General features: G+C 35.1%; 1 protein-coding gene across 2 annotated transcripts in view; it reads right to left on the bottom strand.

Annotated features, from left to right (window-relative positions):
• The window catches only part of LOC149803077 (FMRFamide receptor-like), a 318,116-nt gene that overhangs the window by 185,902 nt on the left and 105,494 nt on the right, over positions 1-26,720 (bottom strand). For both annotated transcript variants that reach the window (XR_016420133.1, XM_089952652.1), the window contains exon 3: positions 1-34. The gene's annotated coding sequence lies outside the window, so the exon portion shown is untranslated. The remainder of the gene's footprint in view (positions 35-26,720) is intronic.

Genomic DNA, 26,720 nt, shown 5'->3' with positions numbered 1-26,720 from the left:
CTTGCATTTAGTAACCTCTGGTCCAAGTTTCAACCTAAAACAGATATAAAGTCAGTTGGGAATCAAAGGGATATGTTGACTACCACCTTTACTAGACGGCATTCATAAAAATAACCAAATATTCATATCCAAGCATGTTTCCTTTTGTAACTTAAACAACGTAAGGCTTGTCTGTACATCAGAGTAATTAGCTTAGTAACCTGTCCATTTTGCCTGTAAGGTATAACAAATACACAATCCGATAGAAACAGTAATTAAGTCTGGGATCAATATAACGCGTTGACATATCTTATTTACGACCTTTGCTTATTTTGGTCTGACCGGAAGCTAAGTTTTTCTCAACTAACTGCCTGAATGTGTGCACCTGGATGCATTTGGACCACCTTGGTTATTTCTGCAAGACAAAAACATGTCTCTGATGTATGTCGGCGCAGAAATCGACTAAAAAGAATTATAACATTTGTTTAACAATTATTTCTTCGCAAACCCTGCCACACAGCCAATCCATTCAGATTGATCAAGACGTTGCGATTATAAAACAGTTTTATGCACTCGCAACTTTTCATTTAATCACTGTGTCGTAATCCAATCGAAAAACAGCTAACTGCAGCTATTGTCATGCAATCGAGATATGATCCGTAGGAATGACTTCTGAGTTGTAAATGCAATCGGATCGTGCTAAAGAGATTCTGAAATCAGAATAAAAAACAAATGAAGGTCTACGCATGTCTTAAAATTTCACCAAACGCCCAATGTTCTGGATAAAACGCAGCTATAAATAATCCCTAGCAACTGATACAATCGTGTGTGCTTGCTTGTTTTCCACAAATATTTTGGTGTTTTTGCTCTTCCACAATTTATATGAGTCACTTTAAAGGAAACACAAAATTAGTTTTGCCTTTAATATTTTAAAGTCAATAAAATGCTAATGTACCAAGAACAGACTTGAAGAGATGGATTTTGGGGGGAGAGACGCCAATGCGCAACTCTAAGCAATAAATTGTTCAGTAGAGCAGCGTGGACGATAATGGTCTACAATTTCAAGGGCATATTTATGATTTTGATCTTGCATAATCTAACCGACGAAAAATGACTGGACTAAATACGCTAATGAAACTAAATATTTTCAGGACAGCAACCCTGGATTATCAAGTTAGTTCGATTTCTATTCTATCGCCTAAACAATTATATGTTACTTGCCTTCTTGCCATCATACATTGCTATGAACAGGCATATGTATATAAATATACTACACACATACACATAGCATATATATATATATATATATATATATATATATATATATATATATATATATATATATATATATATATATATATATATATGGAACAAAAATTCATCAGACAATCATATGATACTATTATTAAAATGTGTACCTTATTAAGTTTTCGGAAAGTAGATTTTAATATTATTATGTTGTAGCTACTTGAATGAAACTAATTTTTATGCGTGTACATAAATCAGGCAACAATTTTTCGAACATCAGTAAAATTGGAAGATAAGGTCTATTGACAAATAGTTGCAGCTTATTTATAAAGTGTTTTGCAACATTGAGCTTTTTTTTCTACGTCGTAGAATGTGGTCGGAACATCTGAGAGTGCTAGACCTTTCTATTACTAAGTTAGCGATAACTAAGTATACATACATACATACATACATACATACATACATACATACATACATACATGCATGCATGCATGCATACATACATACATACATACATACATACATACATGCTGAATGACTCTCATCGTATCTACTTTAGAAATAGTTTCTAGATTAATTTTAAATTTAGCGCCATAACACGTTAAGTAAAATCCATTTGTTTGGTATTTTGACCACAGTTTAAACATTCTTTTCATAAAGGAAACTTACTATCGCCATTATCAGTGTCATTACCGCCGGATTAAAGACTGAGAGTGAATTAATTCTCTTGTCATAATTCATAAACGGTTATACAGTAGTATTCCTTACTTCTTCGTACATGCATACGTAACGTACATCCTTACAGGTATATGCAAATAAGGCCCGTGAAACTTATTATAATGTTGATATCTGTATTGCCATCTTCGATTCAGCATGTACAAATCTACCACTCGATACTTTAACGATTACGCTAAAGCATGTACTCTGATAATTGACATAGATAATGTAGCATTGATGTGGCTTTAGATAGAGTGGTCCACAGAATCTCATTCTAAACCGAACCTGATAATGATGATTGGTTGCAATTAAGGAGAGATACGTAAGACTTGCACAAACACACGGGGCAATTACTAGACAACTGGACATCCAATTACATAAAATAATTCCAAAAGGTCCACCTTCAAAAGATTCAATGTCAAACATAGCTATCCTAGTAATAAAGACTAATGTAGAAGTTATGTTCGACAACTATAATGGTTTATTCTTATTCTCTCGAATGCTTGTTGTTAGAGCCACAATATTGGTTTTTACATTGAGTGTATATGTTCCCTAAACGAAGATACATGTAAATATATAATATTGGTGAATATTAACGACGGAGAATGTAGTCAGTTGCAACATTAGACTCAACATTAAACTTATCCGATTGCTTAAATATACCTAAAGCTTAACATCGTTCTCGAACCGTGCGTCACAAATTTTGATCGCTTTTAGCCTAATTAATAAGATAATCTACATCGCGTATAGTTATCCAGTAACTGTTTAGTTGAGAAAATTTAAAAGGTGAGCAAAAAAAAAAAAAAGAAAGAATTTAATTGCATCTCCATTCTTATAAAGAATCTCCAAAAGGACTTGAATGCGATTTAAGAATTTTGGCACAAAAAATTCATATAAAAATAAAATACGTGTTTAAATGAACCACACACCATAGCAAACGTAACGGCGACAAGAACAGAATATAAGAATATTAGCATCTGAAATAACTGAGAACCATTTCTTCGTTGATGTGACAATACCAACACAACAAGATAGCAATTAACTTCCTTTACCACGTCTTCCAACTGGTAAAGAATTAAGAATGATTAAAACATAAATAAAATAATCAGAAAAATAACAATAACGACTTAACAATTTAATTCGCAAACCTTTGAATGAATTTAGGTTTAACGGTGTCAGCAGTCACGATTTCTGTCAGCTTTTCAATGACATTGAACTCCGTGTGTACACTAAAAGTCCAGAGTTTGGTTCTGTTAAATCCTAATTATACTCAACGATTGGACTTGTGATACAACCAACTAGAGAAGGAGAGCAGGTTGAGAATATAAATGTCTACCTCAGTAAAAAGTTATTTAATACATTGAACTTATATAGATTATAAATATCAATTAACGTTTATTCCATATTTTACATACCTAATATTGACTGGAAATAACCTAACATTCAACACGAATATTTTACTGGATTGAATACTTTATGGTGCACATGTGTAGGCATCAACAGCTCAGGGGAAACGCATACATAGATTTGTCGGAATCACTTGCTTATATATACGTAAAGAATATTGAGGCTAAATGTTTCTTTCACGCTGTGGAATCTGTGATTAAAACAAGTGATCATGCAGAATACATTTTGGACGGAAATAATTACTAGTTTAATACAGGTCCAGCAAATATAGAGGTCATTAGGAAAATTGAAAATATATTTTACATATCCGTAAATATGTATGAAAGAAAGAAACATCTTACATTACACCTAACAGAAAAACTGAATCAGAACAATAAGTATATGTTAATTATATTACCATACGGCGGTCCTAATCGCGATAAGGATGGAAGGTATAACTATGTTGCAATACAAGATTTTTAGATTAGCATCATCACAGAAAAACAGACATCACTGAGATCAAATCTATGTTACAAAATGCTGTAATATCTGTCCAATACACCTGAAAATATTTGAACAAAACCAACTATATATCATTGTAGATAATTTCACAGATACAATGCCTAAAGATGTCTCAGTAGTAATATTCAAAGCAAGTAACAATAATTAAAAGTCCCCCACTTTGCTCCGAGTAATTATGAAGGACATTTGGAAAGCAAACTTGACACACAACGGCAATCTGTCATAACAGGACTCAATATAGAATGCCAGACAATAACGTCACTAGCAATGAATAGCCAAGGCACAATCAAAACATCAAAGTACATTCTATCAGGAATTTGAGTGCAATTCAAAACAGTCCAAAAGAGATTTTAAAAAACCATCCATCTACATGGAATCACTGTATTTGGGACATTTTACAATGCCTTAGTTAAAATTGTACAAGTAGTATTCAAAGAATTCAGGCAGAAAAATGCAAACTATGTAGTTTTTAAACAGAAAGAAGAAAACATTGTAAGTGAACACATGCATATCATACTAGTGAGAAAGAAATCATTGTAACTGCTGCATGTCCTAGTGGTGAAATAACTGAAAACAAACAGATCATAACCGTTTAAACAGGTAAGCAAAACAATCGTAATTATAACAAATATAATCTTACATGCAAATATTCAATATACATTGTATCCTTATGTCACGTATTCATCAATTTAACCTGGCTAAAATGATCCACAACAACCGAGACAAGAAATACATAACCATTCATTAAGGATTTCATATTTTTAAATAGGGTTATAAATTATTGCAACGGTAAAAATGGACATCTTAGGTTAAAAAGTAATCTTTCATTCATCGAGCAATATATAGAACTAGTAGAGGAATGGTAACATCTTTAACAACAATAGGAAAAATATAGAGACAAGGGGACAACGTTGATAATGATATGGAGCGATACGATAGGTACGAAACTGTACGCTAAAAGGGTAACATACAAGCGATTTAAACAGTCCCTTGCAATGCTTAAAACTCGTGCTTGCTGTCATACAGTGTACGAGGATTTGACTGACTTTGTTAAAGTTTAAATCAAGTGTAAAGCATACTATCGATAAAACAGGTGACGAGATGCTGGGAAGCTGTCTTGAACCAGAACGAAACTATACTGTATGTGATGAAATCATAGGATGACTGAGAGGTGACAACCTAACCACAAAAGGAGAAGTTCCGGTTGAAGCTATGATTTTAACATATCAAATAACTATTACCTCAATATACATGATGTTATGGGGTATTACTAACTTCAAACACTTGGAGATTTACTAGATTATAGGTGTATAACCTTTTAATTAAATCCTGTTTAGTATCTCAGTGCCCGCGAATTACAAAAACGATGCATGTTTCAAGATATGATTTGTAGAAGCAAAACATTTTGAAAGCCTATTATACGTTTTGTATAGTTAAGAGTGCGCTTAGTGGTAGAATCAGCATGATTCTAAGATATATGCCAGCTTAAACCATGAATACTACTATAACAAAGAAGAATGTGGATAGACAAATTCTGATGGCGAATATGAAACGTCAAGGCCAAAATAATTCATTGTGTATTGTAATTTCACTAATCTATATGAATTGGCCATGAGCCATCTCTTGCCATTAAAGAAAGAGAAATCTTTTGATGGCTCACTTATGAACAAATTAGATGGACATACAAGATATGTTTCAGACAACTATGATGCTGCTTGAAATTTTTGCGTGACTGGTTTAGGGACTATAAATTAGTTCAAAAGAAATTATTTCAAGATGAAAATGATTTATCAGAGCTACAGAAAAGTACAAACCCAACAGCACCAAAACTATTATGAGTATTGATGTTGCAAAGAGAAATACGTTATTCACATCATAAAATTTAAAACCTAAATGGGTTCACATAGCTATTTTATTTTATTGACAACCATGGGTATAATCCAATGCAGAAATGAATACAATTTTGGAGACAAAAAGCAACAAAATAGAGAAGGAAATTTTGAAATTAATTAATATCAGTTTGTTTATTGGAAAATTGACATCAGCTAAAATAAGTACAGAAAAAGGAATACCTTTCTAAATGTCAGAATGAGTATAATTTGCAAGGCGAACAATTGATGTCACTTACTTAATGTTAATCAATTGGGAAAATCCAAAAATCAAAATATAAAAAACAAGCAAGATTTATGGAGGGTCCACAGTGCTAGGCTCGAATGTGATATATTAAATTTTACTAAAAGTTGACTACCACATATAACGATAGACTACGACTACTTATGACACGATATCAATGCTGAAACAGAAACCTCTACAGCCACGTGAAGGGTATCATTAAATCTTAGGACACTGATGACTATCTAAAGAATAACATTAAGATTTATGACACTAATAACTATCTAAAGGTTAACATCAAGTCTTATGACACTAGTGACTATCTCAAGGATAGCATCAAGTCTTATGACACTAATAACTATCTAAAGATTGACATCAAGTCTTGCGACACTAGTGATTATCTAAAGGATAGCATCAAGTCTTATGACACTAGTGACTATCTAAAGAATAATATTAAGATGTATTGCGCAAAGGACTATCTAGAGGGTTACTTAAATGCTTATGACATTAGTGATTATCTAAAGGGGTACATTGATTCTTTTGACTCTAGTGACTATTTAAATGACAACATTGATTCTTTTGACTCTAGTGACTATTTAAATGACAACATTAAATATTATGACACTTGTGACTAGCTGAATGATAACATTAAGTCTTAGGACACAAGTAACAATCTAAAGAATAACATTAAGATTTATGACGCTAAGGACTATCTAAAGGGTTACATCAAGTCTATGACACTAGTGATTATCTGAAGGATTACATCAAGCCTTATGACACTAGTAACTATCTAAAGAATAACATTGCGATTTATGACGCTAAGGACTATCTAAAGGGTTACATCAAGTCTATGACACTAGTGATTATCTAAAGGATTACATCAAGTCTTATGACACGAGTTACTAATCTAAAAGATAACATCAAGTCTTTTGGCACTAGTGACTATCTAAAGGGTTACGTCAAGTCTTATGACATTAATGACTAATTGAGAACATCAAGTCTTATGAAACTTGTGAGTATCTAAATGATAACATTAAATCTTATGACTCTAGTGACTATCTAAACAGGGTAACATCAAGTCTTATGACACTAGTGACTATCCAGTTGAGAACATGAAGTCTTATGACGGTTGTGAGTATCTAAATGATTACATTAAATCTTGTAACAATAATAACTATCTAAAGGATAATTTTTAATCCCCTCACAATTATGACTATACATCTTATGACAATTTTGTGACTATCTAAAGGTTAACATTGTTGGTTGCCAACAAATGAACAAAGCAAGCTGCAGAACTCTTCAAGGCAATAGCGAATGGCGATGTGATTTAGTCTTGTGTGGATTACGGTCGAAACCGTTTTGGATCAATATTTATCATTATTGTTAAACGCAACCATAAAGACGTGTATTTTCTCTGAAAATCCCTTATATCAGAGCTGCACGTTTGCACAATCAGCCATATGATATTTCAAAATGTTTGCATAAAATCTAATTTGGTTAGGTAAGAATAATTGTCTATATTCCCACAGTTATTAGTCATAATCAAGGATTTGTTCCTTTGAAAATATCACACAGTACCTCTAACAACTTACATAAGTTGTCTTCAGGATTTAGCATGATCCCATTTTCATCTGTGAAGAACACTTCAAGTCTTATTGGAAAGAATAAATGGACAGAAGAACACAGAGAAATCAAAAACGTTCATGGAATCTGCCTACAACAGACCTAGATATACTCTTCATATAAATAGTCACTCGACAGATTATTATGTGAAGCTTGCATAAGAAAAGGGTTTTAACCCCCCTTTAAATACAATTATTTTCGTGTGCGTATGATTTGGATTTTAAAAAAGCTCTAATAATTTTGAACTCATATCGCTACGATGTCTGCAGTGTGGCGGTTTACAGCTATGTCTAGCACTGGGGAATCATGCCGCAGACATGCAGCATGATGTCCCACCCAGTCACATTATTCTGAAACCAGTACTAACAGTCCTACATTGGGTTCTTAATGTAGCTGCTAGTACTACTTTATAGCCTCAGATTCAGCCGGGGCTTGATCTATCGACCTTCAGCATCCCAGGCGAACGCTTTATCCACTTAGGCCACCGAGCGGGCCAATTATTCGAAGTTAAAAAGCTGCACAGTTTATTGCTCGGATTGTACGTTATATGATGATGTGTTATACTGAGCTATTTAACTCCTGAAGATAGCTTTTTCCGCTTGATTGAAGTCATGCATTCACGTATCTGCCGTACATGGACCTCTTTGCTTTGTATTAATTACACAATAGTCAAACACATTTATAAGAAACGTCGGAGACTTTCTGTTAATACACTTGCAAGCATCCACATATTATTATTGTCACTACAGGGAATATGTTATTATATTTGATCTTTCATCAGCAAATGGGTAAAAGTCATTCAGTTTTGGTTATGTTGAGTGTATATTCTTGATACTTAGCTGAACTGGTGAATATGGCAGAAGCATTTAGATGTTACGTCTGAATTTTCAAGGGATTTTTATAAGGATATTTTTAATGTAAGCCCTGTTTTCAGCAAAGTCTTCAGTTGTTCTCTGTAATTCATCTATTTTTTTTTTGCATGTTTATTATTGTTTCCCTTTTAGATCGAGATAACTCATACAGAAGGTTTTCCTAGCTATAAATGATGAAGAAATATTCTATATAAGAGCAATACACTTTATCAGAATATGTCCTTCTTTGTGTTTCACTCAAGTTATAAAAATATTGCTCTCTTCCAAAAGGCGTTGAGGAAAATTGTGAATGGTCCAGATCTTTTTTCCTTAAGTCATATTGTCAACTATTGTATGTTACGTACAAAATTTACGTATATAATTGATGTCTAGAGTTGCAGATGCTTACATTAAAGTCTAACAACCACAACGTTCTTACATGTTCAAGATAAGTGTTGTTCCTTAGCGATTGAAACTAAATGTCCTAGTTTCACACGTACAATAACATCATCTGGATATTGCTGACATTCTTGAAGGCTTTACGCTCCTTCACTGAAGGCCTCATATATATGTCTATACTTCGTATAATTATAGTTAAACTTATTCACTGACTGATCTGTGGGTTATAATTTTTCCTCTGCATGACATGCAATCTCAGTTTCCGCTAATATTTCCGTATTTTTCATGATTGTATCTGTCTTTTCTCTATGTTAGTGGTTATGTTTTTGTGTCGTAGTTTGTGCATTATGTGATTAGGTTTGTATACTTACTATACTGTGTCTTTGGGAGTGTAGTGGAAATTAATAGGCTTATTTAGATGTATGGGAAACTTAAGCGTTTCGCAAGCATATTATTGTATTTTTAATTGTGTGCTCTGTATATATCTACCAGTGTGCTTTATTGATGCAAACTCGTTGGGAACATTATTGTAGCTTGATTTATTGTCAAATGTATCGCGTCCAAAAATAAAGTGTATAGCACTAAATACAATAAATAATTAATATAGCACCCAATGCAAATCATTTTATACCGTATTTCATGTTCAATACGGTTTTGAATTAATATCCTTTCGCCTAATTCGTTAAAGGGTATCACTACTACAGATTAAAGTAATAATATATCTATTTCAGTTTTAAAAACAGATGTTTCTGTTCTAAACTATTGATCCAGTCTCTGAACGTTTCTAGTACATAATATCATTCTGTCTAGTTTATCCATACCATCTTGAAGCAGCCAGATACTGGTAACTAGTTCTCGATCAACATATTCTTCTGTATATGTTTAAAACTGTGCAGTTTCTACGTGTGATATGTTGTAAAATTCAGTGAATGTCTAATCTGTTATCGTTTCCATCTTATCACCAAGATCATTAGTGGATAAATTATAAGTTTTGTACATGGCCTTTATCGTGTTCTTGAGCATCAGTTTCTGCACTATGCCTGCTTTTTTTATCTTGGTGAAAACGTTGTTTTTTTTTATCTTAAGCTTTTTGTTATTTTCTTGCAACTCTGAAGGAGTATTGGTGTTGGAAGATAATCTTATTAGTGTTGGTCACACGTTATTCAAGAGCTTTTACATCTCGTGCTGCTTGTATTTGATGTAGTTGTTAATTTGTACAAAAATAGTATAACCTTCACAAAATATTTTCTACATGTCGCGTTCTAAACTGTCAATTTCACTAATTATCAACACGTCTTTGTGCAAACCGACAGGCAGCTGAATCAGATAATTTGACAGGGGTTGTAAATTTGTGATACGGCTATTGTTGCAATTTATATTAGTGTTAGCTGTGGTCTAGTGAAACATCATGATTCTGTTTCGTTTCAATGTTGATAAAGAAAGACAGGGGTCTTTCAAATATAGTAATATTTTTGAGATATTTCTCTGACATGGAAGAGACAAACTACATGCACAAAATGACAGTATATCACTCTTTCATCCTCATCATACACACAGATAATCAATCTGAGTATTCCACCCCGTTGTAATTGCTAAATAGTCATTAAAATAGATATCGATTCTAGGTAACAAAATTGTTGCTTTCGTGTAAACTCATTAAATATTTACATCACCACTCTAAAAATGATTGAATTACATAGAAATGTAGATCTGTTCCATTATGTGTGATGTGCGAACGATATTTCAAATTATTGCTTTGTGTTTCATTTGTCCTTTCGCCTCGCTAATGAGTATTATTTCTGACTGGTGAGTAATGTTTAATTGATGAAAACAATGCCCCGAAATCTGACTGATAAAGCAATGTTTTGAGTAGTATATATTTTCGGAGTAATTAATTGTATTGATGTATTCATTTATTTATTTGATGCACGTTGGCGAAACCCACGCGTAAACAGAAGTGAAAGTCTTGTAATAATTGTCTATGGTCCAGAACCCCAAAAGAATACTACCAACATCTCTTTTTACTATCAATAATGAAATCTCTAATGACGAAAAACAGTATTTTCTGAGAGATAAAGACTGACTCATGACATGAAACGGTAATTTCTCTTGTAGAAATGACGCGATATGATAAAATTATTCATATGACAAAGTCCGATTATGATAAAAGATATAACTAATGGAATTTAAATGTCTGTTTCGATCGCTTGTTCATTTCTTTCTCAAGAGGGTCAATTTAATAATTGACTTTACAAAACTGAATGCATTTGAAGTAGATTCGAAATGATGGTTTTTAAATGACTTGAGTCTAGTTTCCGATGAAATATTCGGATCTGGTAATCGACAGTCTAATGAAATTTTCTTTCGAGCACCAAGATGTGTGTTTTGTAACGAAAAAAGAGACCGGTTCCTCTTGAATCCATTTTGTCATTTACATTCAGTTAGCAAAGAACTGACAACATTTTAAGCAAAATTATATTATCTAAAAACGGCTTAAATATCACAGTGTTGTTTTATCCTTTACTTCAGAAGTAAAGAAGTACAGAAGTAAAGAAGTCATACTATATCCTGCTGTCTACATATCTCTCCACCCTGAAATCAGTCAAGTTTTTTCATTACAGGATCAAATAATTTCTGTATTTAAAGCATAGTCACGCATATATGCTGCGAAAGTCAGGTTAAACCAATTAAAGTTCAACCAAAAATAAAATATTAAGGTTAATTAAAATATGTATAAAAGTGAATAATTAAAATAGACAATGTATATTCCAACGCGTTTGTTTTTCTTTTTATCAATGTATCTAAATCAATGATCGAATAAGAAGGTTCATACTTTCTTACAGACTCAAATATGTCATCTTAAGCAAAACAAAGACAAAAGATCTATTTGTTCAATTCTGAAGTTTTTAAAATAATATCGAGGGTGATGTCCAGCGACGAGGACGACGATGACAATTGAAGGCAACGAATGTCTTCTTCAGATAAATAAAGCATGAGCTTTGTGCATCAGGTACCTATTTTGTAGCTCTCGCTTGCACACACTCGGTAACGACACATTATCTTTGACTCAGATATTCTTGACTGGCTTTTGAAGATTGGAGGACCCCTGGTAAAAATTATTTGACATCACAATCATCAACTCTATCGAGTTTTCAGTTACAGATGATGCATCTGTGTATCCAGCACCTTCATTAATTGCACCTTCAACGCAGTCTCTTCCCACTCATCAGTCGCAGACAAGCGATCTTTCTGAACGTTGGTCATCTTCCTTGACACCCTGTCCATCATTGGTTTCAACTGAGTCTATATTTCATAACATAACACATGCTTTCTTATAGTTTCAGCCGTTGATGCAGTAGCTGCAATCTAATATGGATAAATGTCCATTTAATATGGTGATTCTTTAACTTCTTTTCATCAAACATGCCCGAATTTTTTTCTTTGAATCGTGTTTCCCGCGTGCTGAAAATTTGAAAAGTAACTTTACATCAATGCTGCATCTCGTTAGCATCCACTTGTTATAGCTTTCTCGTGTAGCAATGGAGCTGCGGTCGCTCAGTGAGTAGCGTGCTGGACTCATGATCAAATAGGTTAAAGTTCAAATGCTACCGTAGGAACAACGTGGGGCAGCTGCTGAAGCGTATCCTTGGGCAAGGCACTAAAACCCAATTGTCATAGAACTAAAAAACCTACTGATGTCGATGTGTACAACGCCAATCCAATCCAATCTAGTATCAGCAGATACAGCACTTGCCATAGGGTCCAGAGTCAACGAGCTGCACACAAATCCCATAACAAACTTACAGCGGGCTAATTGATCTCATAAGATCGGTTAACCTGATTTGCTGCACTCAATCTGCATGCGTAATATTAACGATGTATGGCTACTGGAAATTTTCATCCGGGTTATTTTCAAGATATTTAAGTCCCAGATGCCACGTTTGTCCCCCCCCCCCCCGCCCCCTTCTACATACAATTGATCGCAGCGCTTATTGTAGCATTGTAACTTTTCCAGTAGCATTATAACATCAAGCTTACCTGCTGAAAATCGTAATGTTATAATTTATACATGTTGCACTAAGCCAGGCTAGCGGGTTTGAAACGAGAAGAAAAAGGTAATTTTAAGAAACGGTTGGCGACAGTCAAGCTAAAATAAATCAGTGAATGAAATGAGTCAGCTTCGTGCACGTTTAATATCCTTGAGAGTGTACAGGGAAACTATAACAGCCACATACTGTCTTTACTTCGTTTCACACAGCTGTACCGAAATTCACTTTCTGTGACTTTGAACTGTGGAACAAACTTTTAAAGCTTTGTTGTTGTTGTAGGGTTTAACGCCATTTTTCAGCACACGATAGGCTATACATGGCGGCCAGTATTAATGGTGGAGGAAGAACCCGGGAAAACCCCGGAAAGAACCACCGACCCACGAGAAGCTACTGGCAAGCTTTCTCACATACCCACGTTGGCTGAATCCGAGACTCGAACCCACGCAGACAGAGGTGAGATGGTAGTGATCCGTAACGGACAGCGCTTTAGACCACTCGGCCACTCTTTTAAAGCAATACGGAATGTATATGTTAGTAATATATATATAAGAGCCGATATGACCGAACACCTTTGATACCCGTGGTATCCAAGGCCGCAGGTTTCAGTAATAAATAATTAGGTTTCAAGGATTAATAACTTATTAGGTTTCCATAAGAAACAGATCTTTAGATTTAGAAAACGCGTTATCAAAGTTAGATATCTACAAGTTATATAAATCCATGATGACTATTTATCAAAAAATTCAGTCAGGCAATGTGAGTATCAAAAATATGCAGTCCTTTTCGTAGAACACATAAAATTAACGATTATTATATAATAGTTTTAGATAAAATAATTATGATGATTGTAATAATAATGAGGTTGAAAGAAATATTAGATTAGAATAGTTTGAATTAGAACAGAATCGCAAGAATGGTTCCCCATCATGAACACTACGATCCCTCGTAGTTGTCGCCTTCGTAAAGCTAGAAGAAAGCATTTTCATCTTTGTACAACGTTTGGTATGCTTTTCAATTCAACATTTACTGAAAACTATATCGTATTAACTACTGTCGATTCGAAACTGCTAAAAAAGATCGCTAGAAAATTCCGTTGAACACGTATGCGTACATTATTTGACCCTGTGATTAGAGGGAAAACAGAAATATATAGTACACGGCGAGGTTGTCGGTAATGATATTCATATCACTGCCATATAAGGTTTTCCTTTTAGACTTTATTCCCTTTGATAAAATAATGTACTGTAATGTAAAATGCCCATTTACGCGCGACGTCAATAAGATGCCACAATATTATTTGCAGCAGGTTTTATCAGGATTAGAAGTATTACACATCGCATTTATTGGTGTACCAGGACATTACACCACGTTCAACTATCCCTGGATCAATCACCCCTTAGTCAATTACAATTCCCACACGTATTATTTAGCCCCTGGACAACCACCCTCATCACGTGGTTATTCCTGTATATAAAAGAAGCAAATAAACTGAATAAATAAGTAAATCCAGAAGTACGAACGGTTCATGGGACGGCCGTAAGATACAGAAGATATCATCATGTGAGAAAGGTATTTTAATCAAACAAAAGCATCTCCTTCTATACAATAATGTACCTGTAATCTACAGATATGACGACCTTAATTAAGTGACGAGCTTCCTGATAATTTGGTTAAGTTCTGAAACTCTCTAATTGTCCATGTTTTATGTTTTAATCCGCATACTCTATATATCACATAGTCTCCTATACATTATATTATGCATGCGGTGGCTGTAAGATATTAATAACAAGACGATTCCTAGTAGTTGTTAATTTTTACCAAATTATTTCATCAGTAGCTGTCAGAAAACGTAAAGATGCATTCGAAATTGATTTTGGTCCGCACCTTGTACCTAAGAAAATTCTGTTATTAATATCGTACAGAAGCCCCATTCACCGTTCATACTTTTGGTTTACGTATTTATTCAGAATATGTGCTTCTTTTATGCAGGGGAATAACCATGTCATGGGAGGAGGGTAGATATATAAAGGGTTTAATTGACCATAGAATATTTGTCGGGGGGTTGGGGTGGATGGATGGTAGTAATTGACGGGGGTCACTGACCCGGGGATAAAGGATGATGGGGATAGTGTTCCTAGAAACTTCTATTGGTGTAATAATAGATCAAGTTTTTAGAAAGGGCACTATGAGTCAATTTGGTTTTTTATCCCGGCTATAAAACGTTTTTTTTTAAAACAGAGACTATGGTAGGTAAAACAACGAGCCTATCGATATTGGTATACACGTTTTAGTATTTATGTTTTTGTTTCGGTGTTTTTCACAAGGGTGATACGGAGGATCGTACCTATCTTACCTATTAATAAGCGGAAATTATAAAATTAAGGTTCTATACAGAGGACAGAATTATATAATTACTGATGTTAACGACCAAACCCGAATTTAGCGATGACGCGATTAATATTATTGCTAAAATAAATACCGGTAACAAAACTAGTAGCCGTATTGCCGTGGAATGTTTTTTCAGACAAATTATAATTATATCAAGAGGAGACCAGATTAGGAAAATGTTATTAAAACGCTGTAAAAAGAATACGCGATATGGTTAGTCTAATTAGAGAAATTAGTTGATTATATAATAATGGAATGGAAAAAGCATCCATTACATAACTTACGTGATGTCTTGTCAGAAAAGAATACTTTTTTATGGACCATTAACAACAACGGTTACGCTCTCATTATCGTTTGTAATTTTGATACATGAAGAAATACTGTGAGTGCGCATAGGTCTGTATACGAATGTTATCACTGAATTATTTCAGATGGTTTCGTTACCGATCATAATTATGGCGACAGAACAGATAATAGGTTAGGTAATTTGTAAATGATACACGCCATGTTCACTGCGATAACCTACGACGCATAAAAATAAGAAAGCGTGTAGTAACCGCGAGAAATGCGATTACTAATGAAGATTTTTATCGTTGTATAAAGCTGTGATAACGCATGATATTACACGTTCTGGGATTCATAGCTGTTGCCTTCGTAAAGCAAAATGAAAGCATTTTCAGCTGTATACAACGTTTGGTATGGTTTTTATTTCAACATTTACAGACACCTATATCGTGTTAAGAATGTTTCAATAAAGCGCTCCAAAAATTAATAATGCGTAAGATAATGCCGAGAAAACAAACTTCGTTTTTCCATTAGAGTAGAATCTAGATATATTAACGATAAAATCTCTCAACGACGCGTACAGGTTAATAAAAGATCAGCAAAAAATAATTTACCCGCTGTCCAAGGAGCATCCGGAATATTTCGGTGACTACATGTAATTCGCATTACATTTAGAAACATCACGAAAATACTAGGTGAAAATTGCAAATAAGTTTGGTGATAAACAATCATTATACGAATTTGTTAAAATAATGCTTGATATAATATCGATCTAAGCTCATTTGTTGCCGATATCGCTACGCGGGTACGCTAGCTTATATTTTTATGGGATTTTTTTAACATACTTACTCTTTAACGGCCATGGACGCTCTATAATATTATTGACAGTTTTAGGTTCATTAACTAAGTCGCTCATTTTAAAATGGGAACCAGGTAGGCACGTTTTTATCTTATAAGAGATTTGTGTATGGGTGATGTACGTATGCTTGCTAAAGGTTGTGTGTATATTTTGCATGAGTGGTCCCGTTCTTTTTAAAAATTAAAAACAAATGTTCGCAATAAAACCCCAGTCAAAAATAGCTAAAACTGGATGCTTTAAAGTTGCTTCAGCGCTAGCTATTTCAGTTGTGGAACTACGGTCAGTAAACGTAATGACCGTTTACAACAATAAGGACGTGTTTCATATTGCACAAAGTACTCGATAGATTCATCACAATCGTGTCGATTCAGACAACCACTATGTTCAAAATCTATCATTTCTTTCATTTATAATTATGCTTTCATAGTCTTATTTATTATAAATTCATTGACTTTGTGACGACTTTTGCAATAAGACGATGCTGTTTTGACACATCTTTTGTGTCATCTATTTTTCTGTGCAATTCATCGCTACCACCTGGAGGAATTGTGATATAACCTTCTGGTGCTTTTTTAAACTTTTCATTTATACATGCTAGCGCAAACGTATCTTCTGACGATAACGTGTCAAGATAAACAAGGTGTCACGCGAGAGCAATATTATCATAAATTCTGCCAAAATGATATCTAGCGACATGATAGTATCAGTCAGTCACGTTTAGTACATTTACTGTTATTTAGTATGATTCTTTTGGTGACACGGACTCTTCCAGTTCTCCTGCGGGATTGTCACGCGATTTATCTTGTTGGCTTCATAATTTGTATCATAATTTTTATGTCTTCGTCCTACAAACCCAATTCTTGACGAAATTTCCCTTTATCAATTTTAGAGCGCATATTTTTGTATCACCTCGATGGATTTTTTTTTTCTTTTTAACTATTTTGTGTATGCGTTCAAAGTCTTTACGACTTTTTTCATTATCTATTGTTCTTCGTTTTCAATGTTTAATAGTTTTTCATTCGATGATGGTCTAAAGGATTTGTGGATCTAGTTCCATAATAATGTTGATTACTAACGACTCAACGTTTATTCATTGCTATAGTTGTTGTTCCGTGTTTATTGCAAACATAAAAAAGACCGCATCAAACTGGTCAAGCCCGACTTCTAATTTATGATCAGGCACAAGTTTTGGCAACGCCATCATTCCAATTCTTTACAGTCAAAGGATGCAGTTTAATATGTGAACTTAAGTCTCAAATTTGCGCGTTTGTTGAATAATGTTTTATAACGTTTCGTCATCTGGTAATACCGTTATGTTATCGAGTAATATTCTATAAAGTTGTTTGGTATCTATAACAATCTCAGTCATTATACAAACAAATATAATTTGTGAAAAGAAACAACCAATTTTGTATAGTCTATTTCAAAATTTATTACGTATTTCAAACACTGTTCGACAACGAGTCATTTCAAGGTTAGGCAGTATGTAACCAGTTTACATAAGATCATTATAAAAAGGTTCAACCAGGATTGATAAGACCAGCTAGTATACAACATATTATATTGTGTATATTATATTATACACCTATACCTATTCCGGAAAGAACCACCGACCCACGAGAAGCTACGGGCAAACTTTCTCATATACCCACATTAGCCGAGCCACAGACTCGAAACCACGCAGACAGAGGTGAGATGGAAGTGATCCGTAACGGTGAGCGCATTAGATCACCCGGCCACTCAGGCCCCTTGGGCGTTGTAACAGAGGGTATTGCCCATATTCTACAATAACCAGATAGAGTTGCATGCGCTGGGGGAAGAAAAAAAAACAATGAAATACGTTTGATAACTAGAAGAAAACTCAGAAGACGCGATCACGATAAAACCGTTCATGTTTTCCATGTTTTCGGTTAAAGACGGTACGAAGCCGAATTGACTTTTTACACGTTTACCGTCCACATAGAGTTTATTTACCATGTGATATAAAATAGATGACTGGTCTACGTTAACTTTATTGGCACCCGTAATTAGTTAACGGTCGTCTTGTCTCCGACATTGTTTACCGCGTATTGTTTCACTTGAGGGTAATCATTGCGAGGCAAACCAATAATAGACATCCCTGCGATCAAACAATCATTCGTGTTGATACATCCACTAAGCTTCCATAATTTTTTTTAACTGCAACAGGGACATATAATATATGTGCTGGTAATGGCAAGTCCAAAGGGAACTGTACGTAGTCAACAAGTTCCAGTATGACGCAATACTTGGAATGGACATTTTGAGACACATTAACTTTGTGCTAGGTGTACTAGGCAATTCAGTCTATTGCAACAATCGTTACTTGAAAGTTACTATTAAACAAAACCAAGGAATCATCGGTTGTGAACTTTATAAAAGCAGTGGAAATACTGGTCCGTTCAGAAATTCTACACTAGGGAACACTTGTCAGTGAGGGATGTTGGAAGTTAGTATTAATTGGCCAAAACGAAAACGTTAAAATAGATACAGCGTAGTGCCAGCAAGAGATCTAAGGTCAGTGATAATGTGACGCAAAGACTATTAAACTCAAGTCAGAAAAAAAGTGAAATACTTTACTATAACAGGACTACAATAGGCTCATTTGAGGAAACAGATGAAATCTGTGAAAAAGAAATCCAGGCAGCAACTAGAATAAAACTGCTGAAATCAATCATCAGGACTTTGATATTGACAGAAACAAAATATTCTGCAGAACAAGTCAAAATATTGCACCTTTTTTACTCGTATAGTGATATTTTTGCAAACTCTGATGATGGTATAGGAAAACCAGACATGGCGTAACATGAGATAGATACGTGGGATAGTCCATCAGAGGCCGTACAATCATCTTTTCTTTCAAACACAGGAAGCAAGAAATCATGTGCAAGCTTTATTAAATAGGGATGTAATAAGAATTTTAACCTTAGGCAAATCTTTTCAAACGTATCCAGATGGAAAATATCGTTTCGTGATTGACTATCGCCGTTTGAATTTCACGTAAAAGGAGGACGTCTATCGACTTCCAAAAATAGAAGAAATGCTAGAATCATTACCTAATTATCAGTAATTTACTCGTTTAGTTTTCTTGTCTGGATAACATCAGGTACTAATTAGAGAACGGGATAAAGAGAAAACCGCATTTGTTTGCTCGGAAGGCTTAAACGAGTTTAATAAAATTGGATTTGGACTTTGCAATACTCCAGGGACCTTCCCATGGCTTATGGATCTATTAATAGCACAATTGTATTGCTATACTTTGATGATACTGTAATCCATTCCTCCAGATTAGATGACAATTTGCTATATTTACATTTTTCAAAAAGTGTTTGAGAGAATAAGAAAAGCAAATCTCAGATAACATTGGCCAAATGTACATTCTTCAAACAAGAAGTCCAGTTTCTCGGACATGGTGTAACTAACGATCGGATTAAAGTTTCTGATTACAAAATTGAGGCCATGTTTATTTTTCAGCACTTAAAATCACAGGATTTTACGTGCATTTCTAGGCCTTGCCTCTTATTACCGCAAGTTTGTCAAAGAGTTCGCAAATATTGCTAAACCACTAACTCGGCATTTGAATAATTGTGTAATCTTGGAGTAGAATGATGATTGCGGACTGGCCTTTAGCATTCTAAAAAATAAACTGATCACAAATCCATTGCTAGGTTATCCTGACTTAACCAGACCATTCACCCTGCATTGTATCAGTTCTGGGTTTGTCTTTTGAGCTGTTTTGGCCCAAAAGGATAAAGTAATATCGAAATAAAAGAGCATATGATGGCAGACAATTAAAGAGAAGTGAGAACAATTACTCAATAACTGAAAGAAAAGTGCGTGCAGTAATGTGGGGAATAAAAGAAATTTGACAAAATCTGTTTGGTCACAAATTCACGGTGATTACAGATCACAGTCCATTTAAAAGGCCTTAGGGAATGCTCAATCCGAGTGGTTGGCTTGTCAGATGGTCCCTCTCCCTTCATGAATATAACATGACAATAGAATGCAGGGCTGGGAAATCTCATGGAAAACCAGACGTACTTAGATATATATAACATGGCAAAGGTGGCGATTGCAGCGGAGAATGCGAAGAATGCGAAATACAACTGAAGAAATAGCAGGATATCAAGCCATTCTTACAATTACTACGGGTGAAATACCCAAATTTAAAGCCTATGAAGAATTTCTTGTGCGACAGTACTATACAAAAGATTGCAGAAAGTTCAGAAAAGTGGCTACAATGGCTGCCTATCAAGAACTAATAAATGTTGTTGTATATCACATACGGGCACAATGGTCAAACAGAAGGCTGGCACATGTAAGATAGCAGACACGTATACCGCGCTTATTAATTTACTAAGTAATCCACTGGCGTCATGATCACGTAACATGTGCAACCTTGGAATCAGTAAAACATACTAAATGCTTCAAGATAGATTTAACTACGTGGGGTATGTTTAAAAACATAAAGGTTTGGTTGAAATCCTGTGTAGACTATGCCAGCAAGAAAAACCCCAAGGGCAGGAAGCCAACATCATTAGTAATGTAATAATGGTTTTTGAAGTTTCTGTATCGATATAGGCCACGGCCTTCTATCCTCCAATAATATGATGATCACCAATGTTTCCGTCACAAGCTAGCGTATGCACCATAGGGTAATAAATAATAAAAGCTGAATTCGTTTTCCATTCATGTTAAGGTCTCCACTCATTTAATTACCGGTCTTTTTATTTTTTAATACCGTAGTTGTGTCGATATTGTCTTAGATAAAAGCAGCGGACACTCTGGCACCTATGATTGCTCCATTTTCATTAATCATGGCAAGATTACCTGTAACAGCACCCCTCAACATTGTAATACTATTTTGAAAGTCAACGTTTGATGTTTGTAATATATCAGTTCACCCTCAAAAAATCAAAAGTTCACCAGGGTCGGCATCAACAACATTCTGACTGGTACACTCGATCAAAGTCATTCAGGTGGCAAAGCTTCTCAGATCCACATCAGCGAAACGTCTAGCTGAGTAACGTCCCTAAATATTAATGGACATGTTATACAATACTAAGCGTACTTTAATGTTTAAGTCAACAAGTGTTTTGCGGTGTTGGTGAATGCTCCAGTGCATGCAAAGCTTTAACAGCAAGTTGACCACATATGGACCTGTCCATCAGAGTTTGCATCGGTATAGTCGAATAAAATAATGGTAGGCTGAAAAACATTAACAACTTCATTTGGTGAGTCACAATACAATAATGTCACCACAAGTGTGCGTGGCACCATTTATACATGTTCATTTCACATAATAACACATCGGAGATGCTTGACTGATTAAAACAGCTCTTGTTAATCAAGATTGTTTAATGGACGCGATGCCTTTTGCGTATTCGAAGACCTCTGCCTGATGCTAGTCGACGACTTGTTTCTGGTAATCGAAGGTTTTTTCCTTTCTGTTCATATGCGACTACCGATCGCTTTTTTTCAAAGCCACTTCTGAGGCCATTCCAGCAGATTACAAATCCATCGCTTTTGAAACCAGTGGAGCCGCTGGTGTTAACAACGTTGCAATCGCTACAATGAATGAAGATCCTCTACTCTCATTTTAATGCTATCGAGACATTATTTTATTTAGCCGCATTAAGCTGACGAATTTGTCTTTGGATCAAGCACGCTGAGACAATTCCAGTTAATGGTGTTGAAGAAAATTTTAATGTGACCACACAATTGTTTTTTGTACGTATTTCTTTATTTTGCAAGCGGATTTTCACTAAGGCAGATCTCCACTTTTATGAATGGACATTATTGTCTGAAAACTTTACAGGTTCAGTTTGAGAATTTACATTTTTGACTTTTCCACAGGCTCATCAAGGATCCTCATTCGGCCACCAGTGTCCTCTACAAACAGTATTTTCAGAAAGAATCACAGTATTGCATCTCCAACCATCTGTAATAGGGGGTGGTGTTGACGCCAGTATTGTCAGCAGCAACAGGCCCACCCTCGCATGAAAATAGATGTCAACAACGGAATACCTGAACAACTCCAGGTGTTCCAACAAAACGCAATAATTTGGCTATAATGTACGAAAGTCGTTTTGAAGCATTTGCAAACCAGTATCGACATTCGAATCTCTGCCCATATGCGACCATATATTATAATGTGCACCTGCGGTTTGATTTATGTGTAGTGAGTAACATTTTTTGAGAAGGTTGCCGATGACCGTTTAACCGCAGAGACACTTCAAAAACCCAAGTTTGTCAAATGTCATGGCACTGTTATATTGTTTATTTTCCGATCCGAATTTTAAAATGTCGAAATACATGTTTATGTGTTCTGAGGCCACTTTGGTTGCTTAGCTGAGATGTAAAATGTCCCTCAATAACACTTCTTGGGTATGCACCTGTGCGGAATGTGACAGTGTCGAAGCAGTTCTATACTGCATGAACGACAACAAATATGACTGTCAAAGCAATGCCGGTGTTGATCAACAATGGAAAAAAGAATATTTCAACAGATTATTACGACATGAAAGATATGCAGGAGTAAACGATATAAAATCACCCGGTTCTACTCTTGGTGAAAGCCCAACAAGTATATAACCCTGAACAGCTACGCCTTTAGTTCCAGATCCACTTTCATAACTGTTATTGATGGCACCACAGCTTAGTTTATTTGAATCGTTTATGTAATCCTACAATGTCAGGCGTGATATGATATCTAAAGCGAGAAAATTCTTTTGTCATCGGATATGTAGTCAGGCCAACCTAAAGCTGATATTATTGACGACCGTTTGATGTCAACTGCATATGGTGCCGAGTCGATTGAAATGGCATGACTGGGTGTGGGTTAGTTGAAAACTTCTAGAGTCTTTGTTGGTCAAAAGTTCCATTCTTAGTCGAAATATTTCATCGATTGAATATATGTCGTACGCGCCTGAAGGAAGTTCAATATGTCAAGTGGCAGTCTGATGAGAACACAGATGAGTTATTTGCGTCAAGACCACCAAACGGCTGTGATCGAATATTAGACCAACGTTAAGATACCCTCAATGACGTTGATGCGATCTTAAGTTAGCCCGATTCACCAGAAGTAGTAGGTGTAAAAAAGTCACATTAAATTCTGGTTTCATTGATGAGATTGTGATAATCAAGGTAAATATTTCTGTTTTATTTAAACCAACACTTTGCATTGTTGCAAGTGTTCCTTATAAAACAGGAAGTGTCTCATCAGAACTCAGCATCGATGTCCAAATATACATCACCAATGTCTTCAACAAGCTCATGCTCAAAATGTTTTTCCGTCCATGACGCCATTGGTGTGCGAATTGCTGACAAAGCGATGCGGCCTCCTCAATGACTTCTGTATGAGTTGTTACCGGCAGGAACGGACCCAATACATTTTTCCAATCGATCCACAAATGCATCTACAGACACGTATTTGCACTCTTTGCTTGCGTGACCACTAATACCTTTGACGATGTTCGATAGTTTATCTTTTGATGGAGAAAATATTACTTTTCCTTAGGAGATATATACTCTTGTTGTTGCCGTTTAACCGCATAGCTTTTTTGCAAGACATTTTTTTTATATATTTGCTAACAATTTTTGCAATATGGTTGGGTATTTCCTAACCTATTTGTATATAGGGACAAATAACGTTCTGAAAACTTAATAACCATGGGATTATTATTGGTAATATTTTTAAAATCCAATCCACTCTTAAATACCCGTGCAGGCCATGCCCAGTTGATGTAACTCCGTTGTGTATCTGACGGTATTTCTGTTCCAAAGATATAATCTTTTGATTGTGTTGGTCAGGTACTTCAGTGGCAAAGTGTAGGGGATTTCCTCTTTGAATCCGTATCCAGTTAGTTTTGTTGAGGTAGTGATGCAAGTAGCTCTTCATCATTGCTTGCATTTCTTATAATTGTTTTCGTATTTCTGCTAATTTCAATGTTGCACGCATAATTGGACCAGGTCGTTGTTGTGTTCCCTCATCGCTGCATTGGTTTCAGCGACTCTGGTTGTTCCATAGTTGCCGAATTTCTGGCTACTGTTGCTCTTATCAGTTTAATTAGTGGTGCAAATTTGTTTTTCAAACCCCATTGTGAGATCTTTTCGTGCCATTTGTCTTGAATATAACATATTTTGAAGAGTTTTACTGCCTGATTTAACATTTCGAATCAGTTCCTGACATTCTCGAGCGGCTTTTTGGCTTCGCTTTTCATATTCTTCTTCAGTATCACTGATCGAAAGTGGTGACCTTTGTTCTACAAACCATAAGGGTCCTTAGTGATCGGCGAAAAATATATCACGACATATATCCCAAGAGTAAAAATCGGCAGCACCTCAAGTCCAGTGAATGTTTGCAAGACCACGATCATCAATGCCACAGACCATCAACAATATGTTTCAGTCGTCATGTATTAAAAGTCCTATATTTTTCCAAGTATTTGAAAAACATTTATTGGCGCTTGTTTTGTTTGATTTTTTTTATTCGCAATTCTAAATTACATCCACTGTGTGCAGCTCCTCTATACTTTCCATTGATAAGACTGTGATCACGAACTATGCATCCACTTTTAGATTCACTGAAAACACCATTGCAAATCCAACACTGATTGGCCTCAAAAAACTCGCGAATATTATCAGTAGTCATAATTATGTCTGTGGGCGAAAAGAGATGTTGAATCTATTTCGCTGAAAGTTTAAGCAATTTAAGAAACACCTCAGGTGAATCGTAAAAATGATCAAAGTAAACCACCATAATTCGCAGTGTTTACTTTTCTTTTAATGTCTTGCAATTATGCTTTTATTGGTGCATACACTCGAGTGTGACGGCAACATTAGTGGTCATCGTATCATGAGGTATAGAAGGCGGTGAGCTATAACAATACCTAAAATCTAGACCCCATTATTACACTACTCGCAAATCCCTTAGTTGGTCCTATTGACTGTGTCGCCGTGAACTTTAGGCTTTTTAATACCGAGTGATCAGGGCCACAGATATATTATTTCTTTTACAGACTGATGAAGTATACAGAAGCATTCCCTGTGAAGAATGTTGATGCAAACACAACAGTGAAACGTTTCGTTGAACATTATCGCCATGGGGCCAGCATGTGCTTTCTATCAGGCCGTGTGAAAGGTATTACTGGTCAAATATTGAATGACATACATGCATTAGTAAATACTAAAAAGGTGTTTACCACAGCTTATCACTCTGAAATAGATGGGTTCATTGAAAGATTTAATTCCACACTGACCAGTGTGCTATGTTGGTGTTATACCACCAGAGAGACTGGAACAGTACATTCCGTATGTCATATTTACCTATAATATTAACATACATCAGTAAACACAAGAAACACCTTCATAATATATATTCGGGCATTTGATGTGGCATTATCGGAGCAGACACAAACATATTCAGAGATTTACTATTACAAGACAGATGTTCTAAGAAAATTTTAAAAGAAAACATACATTTCAGTCAAATACAATTATCTCAACAAACACAGAAACATTCAAAGAACAAAAATGCCAAAGAAGCTGAATTCAAAGTAAGCAATAAACGTCTGATATATTCAAGAGCAAGTAATCCAGGTCCCTGTACAAAATTATTATACCTATTTAATGGCGCATATATAATAATGTCGACAGTGAAACAATTCAATTGAAAGTTGTGACAATAAACAAACTGAACAAATTGTACACACACATCTAATAAAACTATTCATAGACCCGGATGCCTTCCCGCCAGACCCTGTATATTTTCTAGAGGCACCAAGTGACAATATAAACAACTATGGCATTGACCAGATGATTATTAAGATAAATATTAAGAGCTAGAAGATTCCAAAATTGAGGAAGTACTTGACACCTTGTCTACAAATATCAAGGGTGGAAGATCAGAAAACGGTATCTTATCCAGTACAAAAATAATACAAAGATTCCATCTTAGCAATCGACGCAACCGTAGTGTTAACAGAAAGAAACAGTTACAGTGGATTTAACCTATTCACACACGGAATAAGTCAGAAGGTATCTCAACACACGATTTCGTATGGAAATATATATATATTTATATTACGTCATTTTTTCTTCAATTACCTGCTTTAGTACTTCTTTCGTATTGTTTGTGTATTCTTTCTTATATTCGTGTTTCGTTCTATTCATAAGTCAATTAATGAAATTCCAGACAATGTGACAAACACTGATGTGTAAATATGCCATAAAAATAATCCTGACGTGTGTAAATATGTCATTCGAATAATCCAGGGATAATTG

This window comes from Sinohyriopsis cumingii, chromosome 3 (genome assembly GCF_028554795.1).
Source record: "Sinohyriopsis cumingii isolate HCF-2022 chromosome 3, ASM2855479v2, whole genome shotgun sequence".
NCBI classification, from domain to species: Eukaryota; Metazoa; Mollusca; class Bivalvia; order Unionida; family Unionidae; genus Sinohyriopsis; species Sinohyriopsis cumingii.
The sequence above is the reverse complement of the archived record's forward strand: the minus strand, read 5'-3'. Positions and strand labels throughout refer to the sequence as shown.